The following is a 14969-nucleotide window of genomic DNA, read 5'->3' on the forward strand; positions in this document are numbered from 1 at the left end:
TCTGGAAATAGCATCATGAGCACTCACACACTCGCTCCACTTCCTATTCCTCCATACTTTTACCAAGCATCCCCTTTCGCTTACTTTTAGGAGACCTTCTAGCTCCTCAAGAATCTCAAATTTAAAGTTAACATACACTGAACACCAGTGATTGTATATATTCATTGGTATCTACCAAATCCTTTGTCTAGCACAGATATTCTGGTTGCAGGATGGAAATCCATCTTCATTTTGTAATTGTAAAAAGAACAAGACCCCGAGTCTAATTAAGTTCATATATAACATTTTGTAGACAAAAGAAAACTGCTTCTTTATAGGAAAAACTAAGGCTTGAAATAAATTCCCTAGAACTTCTATCAGGTACCGCTTGCTATCTATTTATTTACTGACTTCAAACTAAGCCTTAGGTGTTTTCTAAGGGTCATTCTAAACAATGTCCAGTTCAGGATAGAGTAAAAATTATGCCCCTTTGACTGAACTATAATATATATATATTATTATTATATTATATATATTATATATTAGCTCAAGCTCTAATGCAGTTTTGAAAAAACGGTCCCTTTCCTTACCATGCACACTTACATCATTTATATCTATCTATCTATCTATCTATCTATCTATCTATCTATCTATCTATCTATCTATCTATCTATCTCAATTAGTCTTCAGTTGTTTCCTATTAGTTACATATCCACAAAACAATTCTTACATTGCACTTAATGGTACAGAAAATGTCACAGCATACTTGGGGCAAGAACTGATCCTGCTTTCAGTCGTGAATTCCACAAGACAGTGTTGAAAATCGATAGTAGCTAAAGGAAAATATAATAATTTTGGGCTGCGGCATTTGACTGTAGGTTCTAAACCACAAAAGCTCAGCCCAGAAACATAGATAACAAAAATATTCATGCTTTCTTTAATAAGCTGAGATCAACTGTAATATCGACTGTTTATTTAAGCTTTACTTTTTTTACGTGTTTATTTTAGATAAATCTTCCTGAACCCTCCAAAACTTGCTTTTGAGAAGAAGTTGCATTATAAGGATTTAATCTCAGACAAACACCAAACTTCACAGAAAAAGACATGCAACTACTTTGATCTAATTGTATTTCCAAATCATTAATAGCTCTTCCCAATAAAGTACACTCATGCATTAATTTTAAAATTGAAATCAGGCACACCTTACAATCACAAAATACCTTTCTGCTCTGAGAATACTCTTCATTCACAGCTTTAATTCTGTGTATATCAACATAAAACTGTACAGATATAAGATTACACAAGTAATTCAGCACAAGTATTTGCTGACAAACAGTCATATCTTAGTATATATTGTGTGAATTCATTCCCCAGAAATTATCCACAATACAACTCCTACAAGAATGAAAAAGGAGGAAATAAAATGTGTTGCATTGTGTATGTTTGTCTCTCAACTTCTCCACGATTTCTAAAAATCTCATTAAAAAAGAAGTCTGATTTCATAAAAGTGATTTAATTATACGTTAAAGCTTTTTTAAAAGACAATGAGCTCAAGAAATTAGGAGCACGACGTTCTGCACCCTGGTGAAGAAGCCAATGGAGCAGACCAGATGTTCAATCCACATGCAAGGGAGGTTTCAGGTGGATGAGCGTAAGACAGGAGGAATAAATGAGCAGGCAACGGCCACCCTAGTTGGCTTGATGATCGAGCTGCTTACAGGAAAATTCCTGGGACAAGAGATTTCCATGTTGGACACAACAGTATTTATTGCTGGATAATAGCAATATTATGTCGAATAATGATAGTGGTAATAATGACTAGATATTGGTCTCTTTCAATGGGTAAGCCACTTCCTTATCGAGGGAAATCAAAAGTAATACGTATGATCTGTCATCTGGCAGTGTTTGGTGGAGAGGTTAACCAGGGCCAGAAAAGCTGATGGCCCTTACCATCAATTAAGGGGCGGATGTGAAGCTCATCTTTCCATTGAGAATCTTTGGGTCAGCTTAACATGCACTTTCCCCAAACCAAGTGTTTTGCAAGCTCATTAAAAGAAGCCATCCTAGCTTCTACAAGCAGCATCCTCTTAGTTGCACCATGAAAAAGTATGCTGTCAAAAGGGTTAAAAATCATCATTATGTTTACAGTCCGGATTGGCATTACGGGATTTTAATGACCGACTTAACTGTTGTTTGGGCTCTGTTTGTGCCTTCCAATGAGTCTTGAGTCCTGGCGACCACCTGGGCAAGTCCCTGCAGTTCTTTCAGCAACTGGGCCAGGCCGCCTGCTTCCTACGGCTGAGAGGGAGGGACCGGCCCAAGGTCACTCAGCTGGCTTTGTGCCCAAGGCAGGACTAGAACTCACGGCCTCCTGGTTTCTAACCCTGTGCCTTAAACCACTCCCTCAAACCGGCTGCCAATTTAACTGTTAGATGTAGAAAATTCAGCAAAATATTGACCCGTGCCTTGAATTCCCAGCAATATTACTGTACATGCAACAACAGAGATCTAACTTTAAACGAAAGGAACTTCTGCACTGGGAATGCTAGTTAGTGCTTCAAAATACTTTTTACTGATACACCTTTTGAACATGCCCTTCTGACACCCACCACACCGGTTTCGGTCCTTAAGACATGCTCCATCTTGTCTCCCCCTCTCACTGTGGTATCCCGCCTTAATCACGCACAGGGCATCCCGTCAGACTTCAAGCTTTGGAGGGCATCTTGTTCCCTTGAAGTCCACTAACCTGGAACAGGTGGAAACCATCGATACCCACTTAGAAAAACTGAAGAATTCTAAGGCCAGGAACGTCTTTGGAGAGGGGGGTTCCCCATCCTCTCCCCCCGCATAAAAATCTACCCTTTGCTTCATTTCAGGGATACCAAAGTAGAGGTCAATTGCTGACCTATTTCTGATCACCTGGAAATCTATCAGGACCTTCTGGTCCCCCGTGCTCTTCTTGTTATCAACCTTACCCAGGCTCCACAGCTCTTTATATACTTTTGAAATAGGAATGAAAAGGCAGCCATGAATCTGTTCCTCATTAGAAAAATATTTCAAATTCAACCCACCCCATAACATTAACTAGTTTCAAGCCGCCAAGGGCGTCACAGGTTTTTCCTTCGTCCCTCTTAGGTGAACAAGGAAGGGAAAGGATCTAGATCTTACATACTGAAATTATACATCTGTATTTTAACAGAAATACAGAAGCAGTCAAAACAGACCCAGCTAAGACAGCAGTCTCATTTACAAACTATTCTTTATTTTCAGATTTTGAGAACCCATTATTTCAACAAACTCTTCCGATGTGCAGATTGTACTTTACGATGTATGGACGGTATCTAATCTTCCTGTTTGGCACGTACAGAAAATATTTAAGGCAAGGGAATATCACTAAAGCTACATCAGTTTGGGTTTGAATTTGGCCTTCCATTACATGATATCAAAACATGATTTGGCAAAAGGAAAACTCTCACACAAGCCAATTTTATATGCTCTTTATCTTGTTTAAGATACAAGTTGGTCTGCAAAAGCCAAATCAGTAAGTTCTAGCCCAGGAAATTCACCAAGCTGGACATTTATAAGGATGGATTTTATTATAAAGTAACTCTATTGTCTCTAATAACTTTCCTTAATATCTGCTGTTGCTTCCTCTACGAGAGGTTGCCTGAGATGTTCGAGCCAAAGTACAGGAAGCAGTGCAAATGAGAACCGGGCACTGTGCTCAAAGCAAAAAATATATTGAGTTAAAAGTTATTTCCACGAGTTATGCAGCTATTTCATATTATAGTTACAGCTTCCCATTCTGATCATTCGTTGGAGAACTACGACAGAACTCGAAAAGAAACAAGAAATATACATAGAAAATACATAATCTGCTTCTTTATGTATTTAATACACAGATGCAATTAACATGCAATTCTTATAGGGGCCCACTCGGGATTTAAATTCTGCTAAATTCCTTAGGGCTAATTCTCAAGGGATTAGATAAAAGGCTTTAACCTTAGGCAGCTGCGATCCTAGGTATTATTCCTGGAAACAAGACCCACTGAACTCCAGCACGGCTTCCTTCTGAACAGAAGTAAACACGTAGAACTGGCATTATTTCAGGAAAGGCGCTGCTCTCCTTCTTTTCAACATGACCAGTCACTCTTCCAACGAACAGAACGTGCATCTATAGAAATAAAAAGCGAGGCTTCTTCAAACCTTTGAATTCCTAAAGAATGAACGCCGCCTCGGAATAGCCCTAGCAGTGTTTTCGAGACATCTCTCTCAGTTACTCTGTAAGCAGAAATTTCAACCTATTTTACAGAATTTCTCAAGAGATACTGAACTTCTTAAGCCTTCGGGGGGAAAGCCCCTGCATGGAACGATCCAATACATTAACCTGAATATCCATACAACAGAGCCTTCCTAGGGAAATCAATGTTAAGGTTCGTTTTCATTTTTCAAAATGCCCGTCAAGCAAGATGGGCATTCCAACAGCTTGGAAAGAACGGCTTATTTTTCAGCTCTCCTGGCTAAATTATGGGGTAGCATTACAGTATACCGTAAGTACATCCCTGTAATTTGTAACACTGTAAGTATAATTTTACTATATTGTAATTTTACGGTAATTCCACTATACCTCATAGTATATGGCACTACACTGAATAAGATTTCAAGAAAATGCGTTCACTGAGGCTGAAGCATTGAAAAAAGTGCATGCATTTACACGGCCAAATGGTACCATATTCTCCAAAATACTGGAGTCCGCTCCAGTCCTCCTAGGCTGTTGCAAACGATTAGAATCGGACCTTACCTAGAAGGTTCAGCTGAGTCTTGCAGCTCTGATATCCTTAAAAATAATTTTAGAAAACCCACTCAACACTCTTTACCAGCTTCGGGGAAAAGCCCTTCCGCAAGGTGATTCTGCACTCTTCGCAGGCTTCAGTCTTTCCGGAGACCCCCGAGAGGTCTGCGCCATCGGAGGCGCATCTCGGCTGCGTTAACCTAAACTTTCAACGGCCTTTGAGAGAGCGCGGGAAGTCCACGCCCGGCCGGCCGGAGAGCGACGAGCGGTCACCGGCCGGCCTCAGAGAGCCCGGGCTGGGGCCGCCCAGCTGACCTCTCCTGCCTCCCCTGCGGCCGGCTTCGGCGCGGCTGGCGGCAACGGCGAGGGACCCTGTCCGGGCACGGGCGACCCGAGCCACCCCCGCCGAGTCAGCCCCGGGGAAGAGCCGCGCCCGCATCATCCCCAGGTAGAGCCGGCCGTGCGACGGCCCGACAGAAGCGGAAAGGGGTCCCGCTCCATCTCCTCGCGAGGAGGCAGGACGGCTGCCGAGCCGAACGCCCAGCTCGCCCCGCCGGTTTCCCAGGAACGTCGTCCGCCTGCGCGGCCAGAAGCGGCGCTTCGCGGCTCCCCAGCCGCATCCCCAGCGCCGATCGCCGCTCATCCCTAGCGCCTCTGCCGGGTCGGCACGCGCCCCCCCGCCCCCCGCGCGCCCCCCCGGCGGGGCAGGAGGCCGAACGCACCGGTCTCCGCGCGCCACTCCGGGGCGCCGGCGGTCTGGCGGGGTCTGGAGCGCTGCCCCCCAGGAGCGCCCCCGGGCGGCGCGGGCGGCGTGGCCGGAGGACGGCGCGCTCTCGGGCATCCCCGGCGGGGCTCCGGCCTCGGCGGGGACGCGGAGGGGAGCCGGCCCGGGCGCCCCCTCGCCCGCAGCGGGAACTCGCCGAGAAAGTAACTTCCCGCCGCAGGGCCGCAGCGAGGACCCTTCCCGGCCGGGCGACCCCCGCCGCGCCCAGCGCCGCCCCGCTCGAGCCGCGGGAAGCCGGCGGCGGAGCCAGCCGGGAGGGCGGGCGGCGGCGGCGCAGCTCGGCATCCGCAGCCGCCGCGCCGGGAAGGACGCCTGGCAGGCGCCCGCCCGGCGCTTCCGCAGCGCCCCCGAGGACGCCGCGCGAGGCCGGGAGGAGGCGCGGGCGATGCCAGCCCGCGGGGGAAGCCGCCTCCGCGTCAGCATCCCGAGACGCGCCGAGGCGAGCGCGCGGTCCGCCCTGCCGGGGCTGCGCCGCGTCCTCGTCCTCGGCGGCGGCCGCCCGCGCCCCTCCCGCGGCCCCTGCCGCCCGCCCGCCCTCCTCGCCCCCGGGGCCGGGGGGCCGCGGGAGGGGGCGCGGGCGGGCGCCGCCCTTTGTGTGCGTCCCCGGCCGAGGGCAGCCGCCCCCGCGCCCGGCGACCCCGCCGCTCGGCCCCGGGAAGGGCGCCGACTCACCCTCCGCCTCGCCCAGCCGGCCTCCAGGCGCGCGGGAGCGCCTCGACGAGCTGCCCCCTCGCCGCCGCTTCTTCCAAGCGGGAGGCAACCATCGCTGCCAGCCCGGCGCCGGCGCTTCCCTCCCCATTCCCCGCCTTCGCCCCCACCTCCTCCGGGCCCAGGCGGCCGGCGCCCCCCGCCCTCCCCGCGCGCCGACGGAGCCGCGGTGCCCGGCGAGGGGGGCGCGCCTGCGCCGGGCGGGGCGCAGGGGGCGGCGGCCCGGGCAGACCTCTGTGGGCACCGCCTGGCCCCCTCCAGGCGGGGAGGGCTGGGCGGCCCCCAGGAATGCTTAAGCTGAGCAGGTCGGGCCCGGTTAGTGCTTGGGCGGGAGGCCACCAGGAGATCCCAGACCTGTAGGCTAGACTACATTCTCGAGAAACATCCTGGAAGAAAGCAGTCGGCAAATACTTCCCCAGCATGGCTAAGAAAGTTGCAAGGATATGTCCATGTCCTGTAGTCAGTGAGAGCGGAGGTTGACTTTTCCTGAGCTGGGCCTAGCCCTGCCTTCTGCTTGGGAAAGAGCCTCTCCAAAGAAGGCCACGGCCAGCCATTTCCCTGATGCCGCCAAGGAAGCTGCACAGAGGGAGCGAGCAGGAAATCTGTTCCACATTTTTCCTTTTTTGGATAGGAGAACTCAAATGGCATCCTCGTGGGCTGGGCGTGCACGGGATCCCAGGAGACGAGAACGCGCTTTTGCATTGCACAGTTTTCTGGGTGCACTTTCATCCTGGGGTCCACGCATGAAGGATGCTCACCACCTTCTTCTTACCCTGGCTAGGCAGCTCGCCACATGACGTTCCCGTTCTCAGTGCATGTGGAGAGGAAGTTGGGTGAAAAGCACCACCAGTTAGATCGCGTGGGTGCCCCCTTGGCCTTCCTCAGGCCTTGACAGCACCGTGTTTCCCCTGGTCCCACAACTGTGCCCTTATCTTGTCCCCAACCCATGAGCCAGCTAGGCTTAAATCACTCTTAGCTGCACTGGTATAAAAGTAGATTTCTCCTCTTCATCTTGAAACCATCCAACCACCTGTACTGTAATATGTGTGTTTTGGGAGGCCCAGGCACGGGCGCCTTTCGGGCACGACCAGCCTCTCCTGGCATCCGCCTCTCTGCCCGCTCTTGCTTTCTGCAGTTCCTTTGCTGCCCGCTGCGTCCCTCTCCAGCCTTCTTACACGGAGCGGGTGCCAGCCCTCGAGGCAGGCCAGGCCGAGAAGCAGACCCCGCAGGGGCCCCACGAACGCCGCCGTATTGCGGGGCAGAACGATGGACCAGGCCACGCTCCTCTCTCCCCGTCCTAGACTCCAGCGGGGTTAGCTTGAGCCGCCTTCCAGCGCTTGCAGGCACTTCTCCAGGCCTCCCTTAGCTGCTCAGTCCTTCCGTCCCCTTCGTGGCTCTTTCCCACCTTCCCCAAAGAGGCTCCAATTCCTCTACCACGGGAGGACAAGCTCCATCACGCACTTGTGGAAGGGGAGGAGGGACGTTTGCGCCAATCCAGTTCAACCCGCTGCATGCTGAGGCTCCAGCTGCTTATTTCCCAGGTTCCCTGTATTCCACAGTCATGGGACGGAAGGGATCTTGACGGTCACCTGATCCAACCCCCTGCCCAGCGCAGGGATCCACAGCTGCAGGATCTGTCTCTTTCACCTGCTGGGCCAGCATGATCAAAGCTCTTCCTGTTTTTTATGTGTGACACAGATAAAAAAGAGGCAGGCCATTGATTGCAATGATTTTCCAAACAGGGATTTGGCCAAGGAGCTGTCCAGATGTTACTGAAACTTCCTAACAGTGGCAATTTTCAGGATCCCTGCTGATATTAATATACCCTAATTATGTCCCAATGAAGTGAAGACTCCCTCAAGCGGAGCTCAAATCCTGGGGGCTCTGAGGACATATAGATGCGCTCTCCTTGGCAACCCCAGACATGGTTTGGCAGTGATTTCTTGGAGTTGTCTTTTACTTCCCAGAATGGTCTACAGCAGTATTTCTGAACTTTGGCAACTTTAAGAGGTGTGGACTAACTCCCAGAATTCCCTAGCCAGCTAGAGTTGAAGTCCACACCCCCTAAAGTTGCCAAGGTTGAGAAACCCTGGTCTGCAGCTTTGGGGTCTCCTGGTGGACTTGCATCTAACCATCAACTTTTTGGAATTTAGCCAATGGAAGCTGGTTCTGTGAGAACTTGGTTTTCGTAGAGTCAGGGAGAAACCAAGAAAGAGTGAATCAGATCTTGGCAGAAGAAAACACAGATGGGAATAGGTGAGCTAATGCAAGAGTCTGTTATACAGAGCAAGAGGAAAAGAAAAAACAAATTCAAAATATTCCCCTATATACGATTTGTCTTGAATCTCAGAAGTTGCTAAAATCCTAACTTCCTTCGGTTGGTGCTGCTTGTCATAAATTCTTGGTTTCTTGAGAGTTTGCCTAAGTAGTCCCGATCCTGCTTCGGCGGTTCTGTTATCTGCTGTGAGCACAGAGGGCGTGCCCATGTCAAGCACTGCTCTTTGGCACGTCCTGGTCTTGGCATCAAGCTGGTTGGTTGGGTGGTTGGTTACACACACAATCAAATTCTTCCAGATGGGTTCAAGAGCAAGTTCCATGGTTACACCCAACATTCAAACCAGAGGGCACTAGGGGCAGGAATAATGATGACAGAATTGGGTTTACCTTTGTCCTATGTTTTGATACAGAAATTAGATGCCAAACATTTCGTGACCCACCTTTATCCTTTGCCACTCTTCTGGGTGGCTGCATTAAACTTTGATGAGTATTATTCTTTAGCCCACGCTCCATCCCAAACTGTTGGCAAGAAACAACTATTTCGATTTCAGTTACCACTTGAACCCGGAAGACGCTGGACATACCTGGAATAGCATCCCCCCCCCCCCGATACGTATGGCACCCATTCTCCTGGGGATCCAGAAAGCCCTTAAGCCTGGCTCTGTTCTCAGGTCTGGGGCACGTGTGTTTGTGGAGTCCCTGTTGTGTCCTTTTGGCTGCCATAGCAGTGTTCTTGTCCAGCTGATACGTTTTGTTGTTCTGTTCTCAACTTTTCAAGTGTATTAGTAGAAAAGGGCACCTTTCTCCTTTTGTGGTCTCCACGACGTTATATTTCCTCTAATAGCGAGCCACGCAGCACACCTCCTTCAGCGTTAGAGAGATCTGTCACAGTTTAGGAGAGATGCTTCATTTTTATTTCCTTTCATTCCGTCACCTTACTGGCAGAGGTGAGGCTCAGAGGAGAAGAAAAGCAGCCACGCCGTGAACTAACATAATAGACAAGTTCAATATAAATACCAATAATTAAATGGCAGACATTTTAAAGACATCAAGAATAGGAGAGCAAGGAGATTAAGGAGCAAGGCGATACCAAAATGCGTAAAGCAAAACTGTCTTTGCTATCCTTAGGAAGTGCAAAAATGCTGGATTTTACTCCACACCGTGGCCTCTAATATTTATGGAACTACAGAGAGGAAATAGAGAATTCAGATGGTATCTTAATTCCTTTGATTCCCCATTTCACTTCCCCACCAACCAAAGTTTCCATGAATGTTTTTTTTGGGGGGGGGGGTTGGAGACAAGTGGGAAGAGCTCCAAACAAATCAGCAGGCTGCCCCCCCTTTCTTTCCTAAGGCTCAGGAGCCCTGGCTGGTGCCCCCCCAAATATCACCTCTGCCTGCTTTTCCACTAGGATCAACACTTGTTTTCTGAACCCTGAAATGGCTTCCGTGTGCTAAAGACAACGGATCTCTTACATCGAAAAAGTGCCGGCGAACACCATATTGCTCCACGGCGTATTTCATCTACGTGCAAAATAAAATCCACTTCCAGAACAAACGGAGAAGCCCACAAAGGAGAAGACGGTCAGGCGCACGAGTGAAATAATAGCAGCGTCACAAATAAATAATAGATAATGGGTAATAAACAGATACGCGGGTAATAACAGAGGCACTGGAAATAAACAGAACTAAACAATGGAAGCAGAATTTGTTCACCACAATGCCTAACCTTATAATTTAGATCACAAGGAAGCAGAAGGGAAGCAGTGATGCCTACGCGGTTTAAGTCCAGCTAGGCAGCACATCCCAGCTTTTTCCTTTGTGTGGATCGTTAGAAATTTGTGGAGTCCTCTGAGCTGGGTTCTTTTCTTGCAAACGTTTCATTACCCGGCTAGGTAACATCTTCAGTGCTAAACTGGGATGGGGTTTGCTCTCTATTTATGTACTGTGCCCCAGCCCATTTTAGCACTGACGATGTTACCAAGCCAGGTAATGAAACGTTTGCAAGAAAAGAACCCAGCTCAGAGAACCCCGAGGACTCCACCGGTCAACCCTGAGCCACACATATTCGCCTCTATTGGTACGTTAGAAATTTTGCCAGACTACCCAGGTTGTCAGAGGCGTCCAGAAGGGGCATGTCAAAAAAGTCAAGATGGCAGCCACCATCCACCGATCAGACTGGAGTGGGGCTTTGATTGCACGGCCACGGCTGCCATCTTCACCTTCAGGATCCCTTCCTGCAGGGCTATCTGTAGTTTGGGATTCCTACATTTTAACTACAAAATATGTACAAAAAAAGGGGAAAAAACATCTCAGGAGAGGAAGCACTAAGGCTGGCTGGGGAATTCTGGGAGTTGAAGTCCACACATCTTAAAGTTGGAAAAACACTGATGTATCCCCTAGAAACAAACCCTCTTCTCATACCAGTGAACAATGTAGGGATCGTCCTTTCCCTCATTCTTCTCCCCACTCTCAACCCACAGTATATATTCAGGTCGTCTCACAGAGGAAGTGGTTGAGCTCTTCTGAAAGGCACGTGTGATTATTAATACCGTTTGATATCTTAAATTACTATCCGTGCTCAGCTGCTTATTTGGATATATGGAAACCACGGGGACCTTATGGAAAGAAAGCTATTAATTATGGATTGATAACCAAATTCATTCTGTTATGCTGGAAAATAACATAAATATGCCTACTGTTGACCAGTCCTTGGACTGAGGGTCTTTGGGCACTGTCTAGATTAAAATTGCTGGCAGAAAAAGTAATGCTTGAGGTATTACTTGATACACAATTTTTCTAGTTGAGGCTAGGACAGAAACACACTAGTAGAATATCATTGTTAACACTGAACTTTTGCAAAATCTTGCCAAAGTTCAATAAAGGGAAGGGGGGGGAAGAAAACACTGGTTAACACCAATAGTGGCTTCCTGAAATGGAAAAAAAATAGCTAGTCACAATATTTATTCATAAATTCAATCATTTGCGGTCCAAAGCTTCTACTCCAAGTAGAATGGCGTGAATGGCATGGGAGAAAAATGTTGTTAATTGCATGTACAACTTTATCTTGGGTTCGTGTATTTTTCTCCATAACAACAACCATACGAGGTTGGGTGGGCTGAGCAGGAATAACTGGCCCAAGGTCCGTCACTGGCTAATGGGGGACTGAAATGTGGGTTTCCCTTCCCCTACTCCAGCACTTTAACCACTATGCCACGCTGGCTTCTGCACGATTAACCCGTGTCATACATGGATGTTATCTGCAGAACATGGTGGCAAATCACCTTTGTCCTCCCAGTGACAAGTCAGATGCACAGGATTGCTTGACCATAAAGAAGAGGACGTGAATCAGTTGCTACCGTGCTGATTTCCACTTCACTTTGCACCCAGTGCAGTCCTGGTCAATGCCTCCATCCAGATCAGAACAAGCATGCCTGCCCCTCAGCTCACCTAGCAAAACAACGTAGCTTGGTGTTTATTTTTTGAGCATCAGCAAATATAAAAAATGAGCAAAATGGAGTCAAAGGCAGGCAGGGAGAGAGAAATACAAATGAGGCATGAATTTACACGATCCGTATCTGTCGATATATCAAAAGACACAGCTTCCAATAGCCACTGGAAACTCTACTGTGGGTAATAAGCATGAGCAGGGTTCTTCAAAACTCTTGGAGTTGAAGTCCACGCATGTTAAGGTTTAAAAACGCTGGTACAGTGCACTTCTGTGGTTGTTGTTGTTCAGTCGTGAAGTCGTGTCCGGCTCTTCGTGACCCCATGAGCCATATCGCGCCAGGCCTTCCTGTCCTTCACTGCCTCCTGGAGTTTGCTCAGTTTCATGCTCATTGCTTCAGTGATGCTATCTAACCATCTCATCCTCTGCCGTCCTCTTCTCCTTTTGCCTTCCATCTTGCCCAGCATCAGGGTCTTTTCCAAAGAGTCCTCTCTTCACATTAGGTGGCCAAAGTATCTGAGCTTGAGCTTCATTATCAATCCTTCCAATGAGCAGTCAGGGTTGATTTCTGGTTTGACCTCCTAGCAGCCCAGGGGCCTCTTAAGAGTCTTCTAGCCTTAACCCTTTTATGCATTAACAGCAGTAGAATATAGATGGAAAGCAGGACATCAAGTGATCCCTCCTCTAGTCTGCTTCATGAAGGAGACAATCTGGTGGATGGAGATGTATCCAACATTTTTCACTATAACACAATACTTCCTCCTTTACAGTAAGCCATGGATGGACTTATGCATAACATCAAGCTCCAAACCACAGTGACTGAGCTCCTTGAACAACCTAAGCCAGAATCAACCAACCTTATGACTTAATGTAATAGGTGAACTCAACATTATCTTTCCTCTATCCCTCACGTTAGCTATTAAGTTGACATTGTTTCTTCTTTTTCTATACTATCTTTGTCTAATTGTATTCATTCCTTGCAAAATCTCTTCCTTGGGGAAGGAATGGGATTCTCAGTATTAAGCTCCTCTTTTCCTATGTAACCATTTTAATTTTCACCAATGGACTTCTTGTGTGATGCCCAAGCACCCCAACTGACTGACATGAGCCAACTGTTTTTGTTTTTCTCCATCAGCTGCATCAGAGACCAGAAATACTGCTTTGCATTTCTATTCCCCTCCTGGGACAAGCTGGGCAATACAAGGAGGTGGATCTGGAGAAAATTTTGAGAGAGTGTCACAGCCACAGAGGGGAACCCATTGAGCAAAGCCAAGGGCACGTTTACACCCAGTGCAAAGTGCCTAGCACAACATTTGTCATGGTGTAAATAGGAGAGGATATAATGTTGTGCAGAAAGCTGTAGAAAGAACCACTAATAGCTTTGCCACCCACAAGAACAGATTTTGGAACTGGAAAAGGGAAATAGTTTATAATAGAGGAGAAATAAAGGGTTGTCATGTCTGTCAGCTGTTCTAACAAGTAAAAGAGAAGACATTGAGGTCTGGTCAGAATCTGTTTGCAGGTACTCTAAAACAGGGTTCCTCAACCTTGGCAACTTTAAGACGGGTGGACTTCAACTTCCAGAATTCCCCAGCCAGCCTAGCTGGCTGGCTGGGGAATTCTGGGAGATGAAGTCCACCCATCTTAAAGTTCCTGAGGTTGAGGAACCCTGCGCTAGACAATCCAAGGGGTTGAGGAACCTTCCTCTAAAATATCAAGTAAGAGTGGGGACTGGCTTAGTTTAAAGCTATTAATCCATTTTTTCATAACAGGGTGGAGATGATTCAGCATTTGGGTGAGGTCAGTTTGAGTTTTCACCAACAGACATGGTTCAGATGCCCCCAGTAGACAGCACAGCAGCTGAGAATATGCTACAGGCACCCTCAGCAGCTGGACTACATGTTACATCCAAATGTATGCAGTTGAATTCTGTCAAACTTTTTCATTATGAAATATGTGTATGGGGCTTTATTGAAATCTGGAAAGCAACTGGGATGGGGCATTTTAAAGGGAGAGAACTAGGCATCCTTTTTACCCTACTCCAAACCTCAACCTGAGCTGCCTAATAATCTACTTTCTGGGGTTTTATACCTGCTGAGGACAAATGAGAACCTCCCAGCAACCAAAGTAAATTCCTGGATCATTCCTCCTATCAATATTTAGATTAGCATGTCAGCTGCTGTTCTGTTTATGTTTGCCTCAGATCTACGGGTAATCCTCGCTTAGTGACTGTTCGCAGTTACAACAGAGATGAAAAAGTAACTTGGCGATCAGTCCTCGCAGTTACAACCTTCACAGATCTGTAAAGCCAAGGAAAGCTGAGATAAGATCGTAAGCACCATCGCAGTTTCACTTAGCGATTGCTTTGCTTAACGACCGAGTTGCCCTTCCCAATTGTGGTCGCTTAATGAGGACTACCTGTATACAGTACTCAAATACCCGTTCCGTTCGCTAGTATAAAACTTCACATTTTGCTCCCATTGCCTGGTATAGGGTACCCACTGCAGCGAACATTAATACTTCAATTGTAAAAAAGGCAGTCCTGTTTTTTCGCCAAAACTTAATTGAATTTAGGAAAACTTGGGGGCTAATTCAGTTTCTGTAATGAAAGAAAAGGGAGAGTCTGTTCAGAATCGCGATGATAAAAATAAACCATTCCATATGCGGCTTTTCCCAAGCTGGTGAGCTCCTGCTAAGACGGGCCATCGTCCTTGCTGCTCATTGCTGGGGATCCGGGAGCTATAAACTCAGCTTCTGCTTCCAAGTGAATACCAGGTTTACCCATAACCCGTACTTCTTTCTCCAGGTAAAAAATTCAGTGTACGATTCCACTCTTTATGAAGTTTGGCAAGAGACGGAGAGACTCCCAAAATCATCCAGTGACATTCTGGGCGTACAGGGATTTGGAGCAAGGCCTCCCCGGTTCAATCCATCCCTCTGTGCCCGGTATCCGAGCGGACACTGGACTTCCCATCCATTGAG

At 47.8% G+C, this 14969-nt stretch overlaps 1 protein-coding gene across 6 annotated transcripts in view; it reads right to left on the reverse strand.

Moving 5' to 3' along the window:
• The window catches only part of MPPED1 (metallophosphoesterase domain containing 1), a 92903-nt gene extending 86582 nt beyond the window's left edge, over window positions 1–6321 (reverse strand). For 2 of the 6 annotated variants that reach the window (XM_088151367.1, XM_088151222.1), the window contains exon 1: window positions 3982–5438. The gene's annotated coding sequence lies outside the window, so the exon portion shown is untranslated. Of the gene's footprint in view, window positions 1–3981; window positions 5439–5493; window positions 5602–6227 lie in introns of those variants that run through there. The other 4 variants (XM_088151293.1, XM_088151605.1, XM_088151659.1 and 1 more) reach the window with 4 other exon arrangements.
• Window positions 6322–14969: the final 8648 nt, after the last annotated feature.

This window comes from Python bivittatus, unplaced genomic scaffold, assembly GCF_059951505.1.
Source record: "Python bivittatus isolate LINGU-HERP-01145 unplaced genomic scaffold, Pbiv_v1 ctg000010_np1212, whole genome shotgun sequence".
Taxonomy (NCBI): Eukaryota; Metazoa; Chordata; class Lepidosauria; order Squamata; family Pythonidae; genus Python; species Python bivittatus.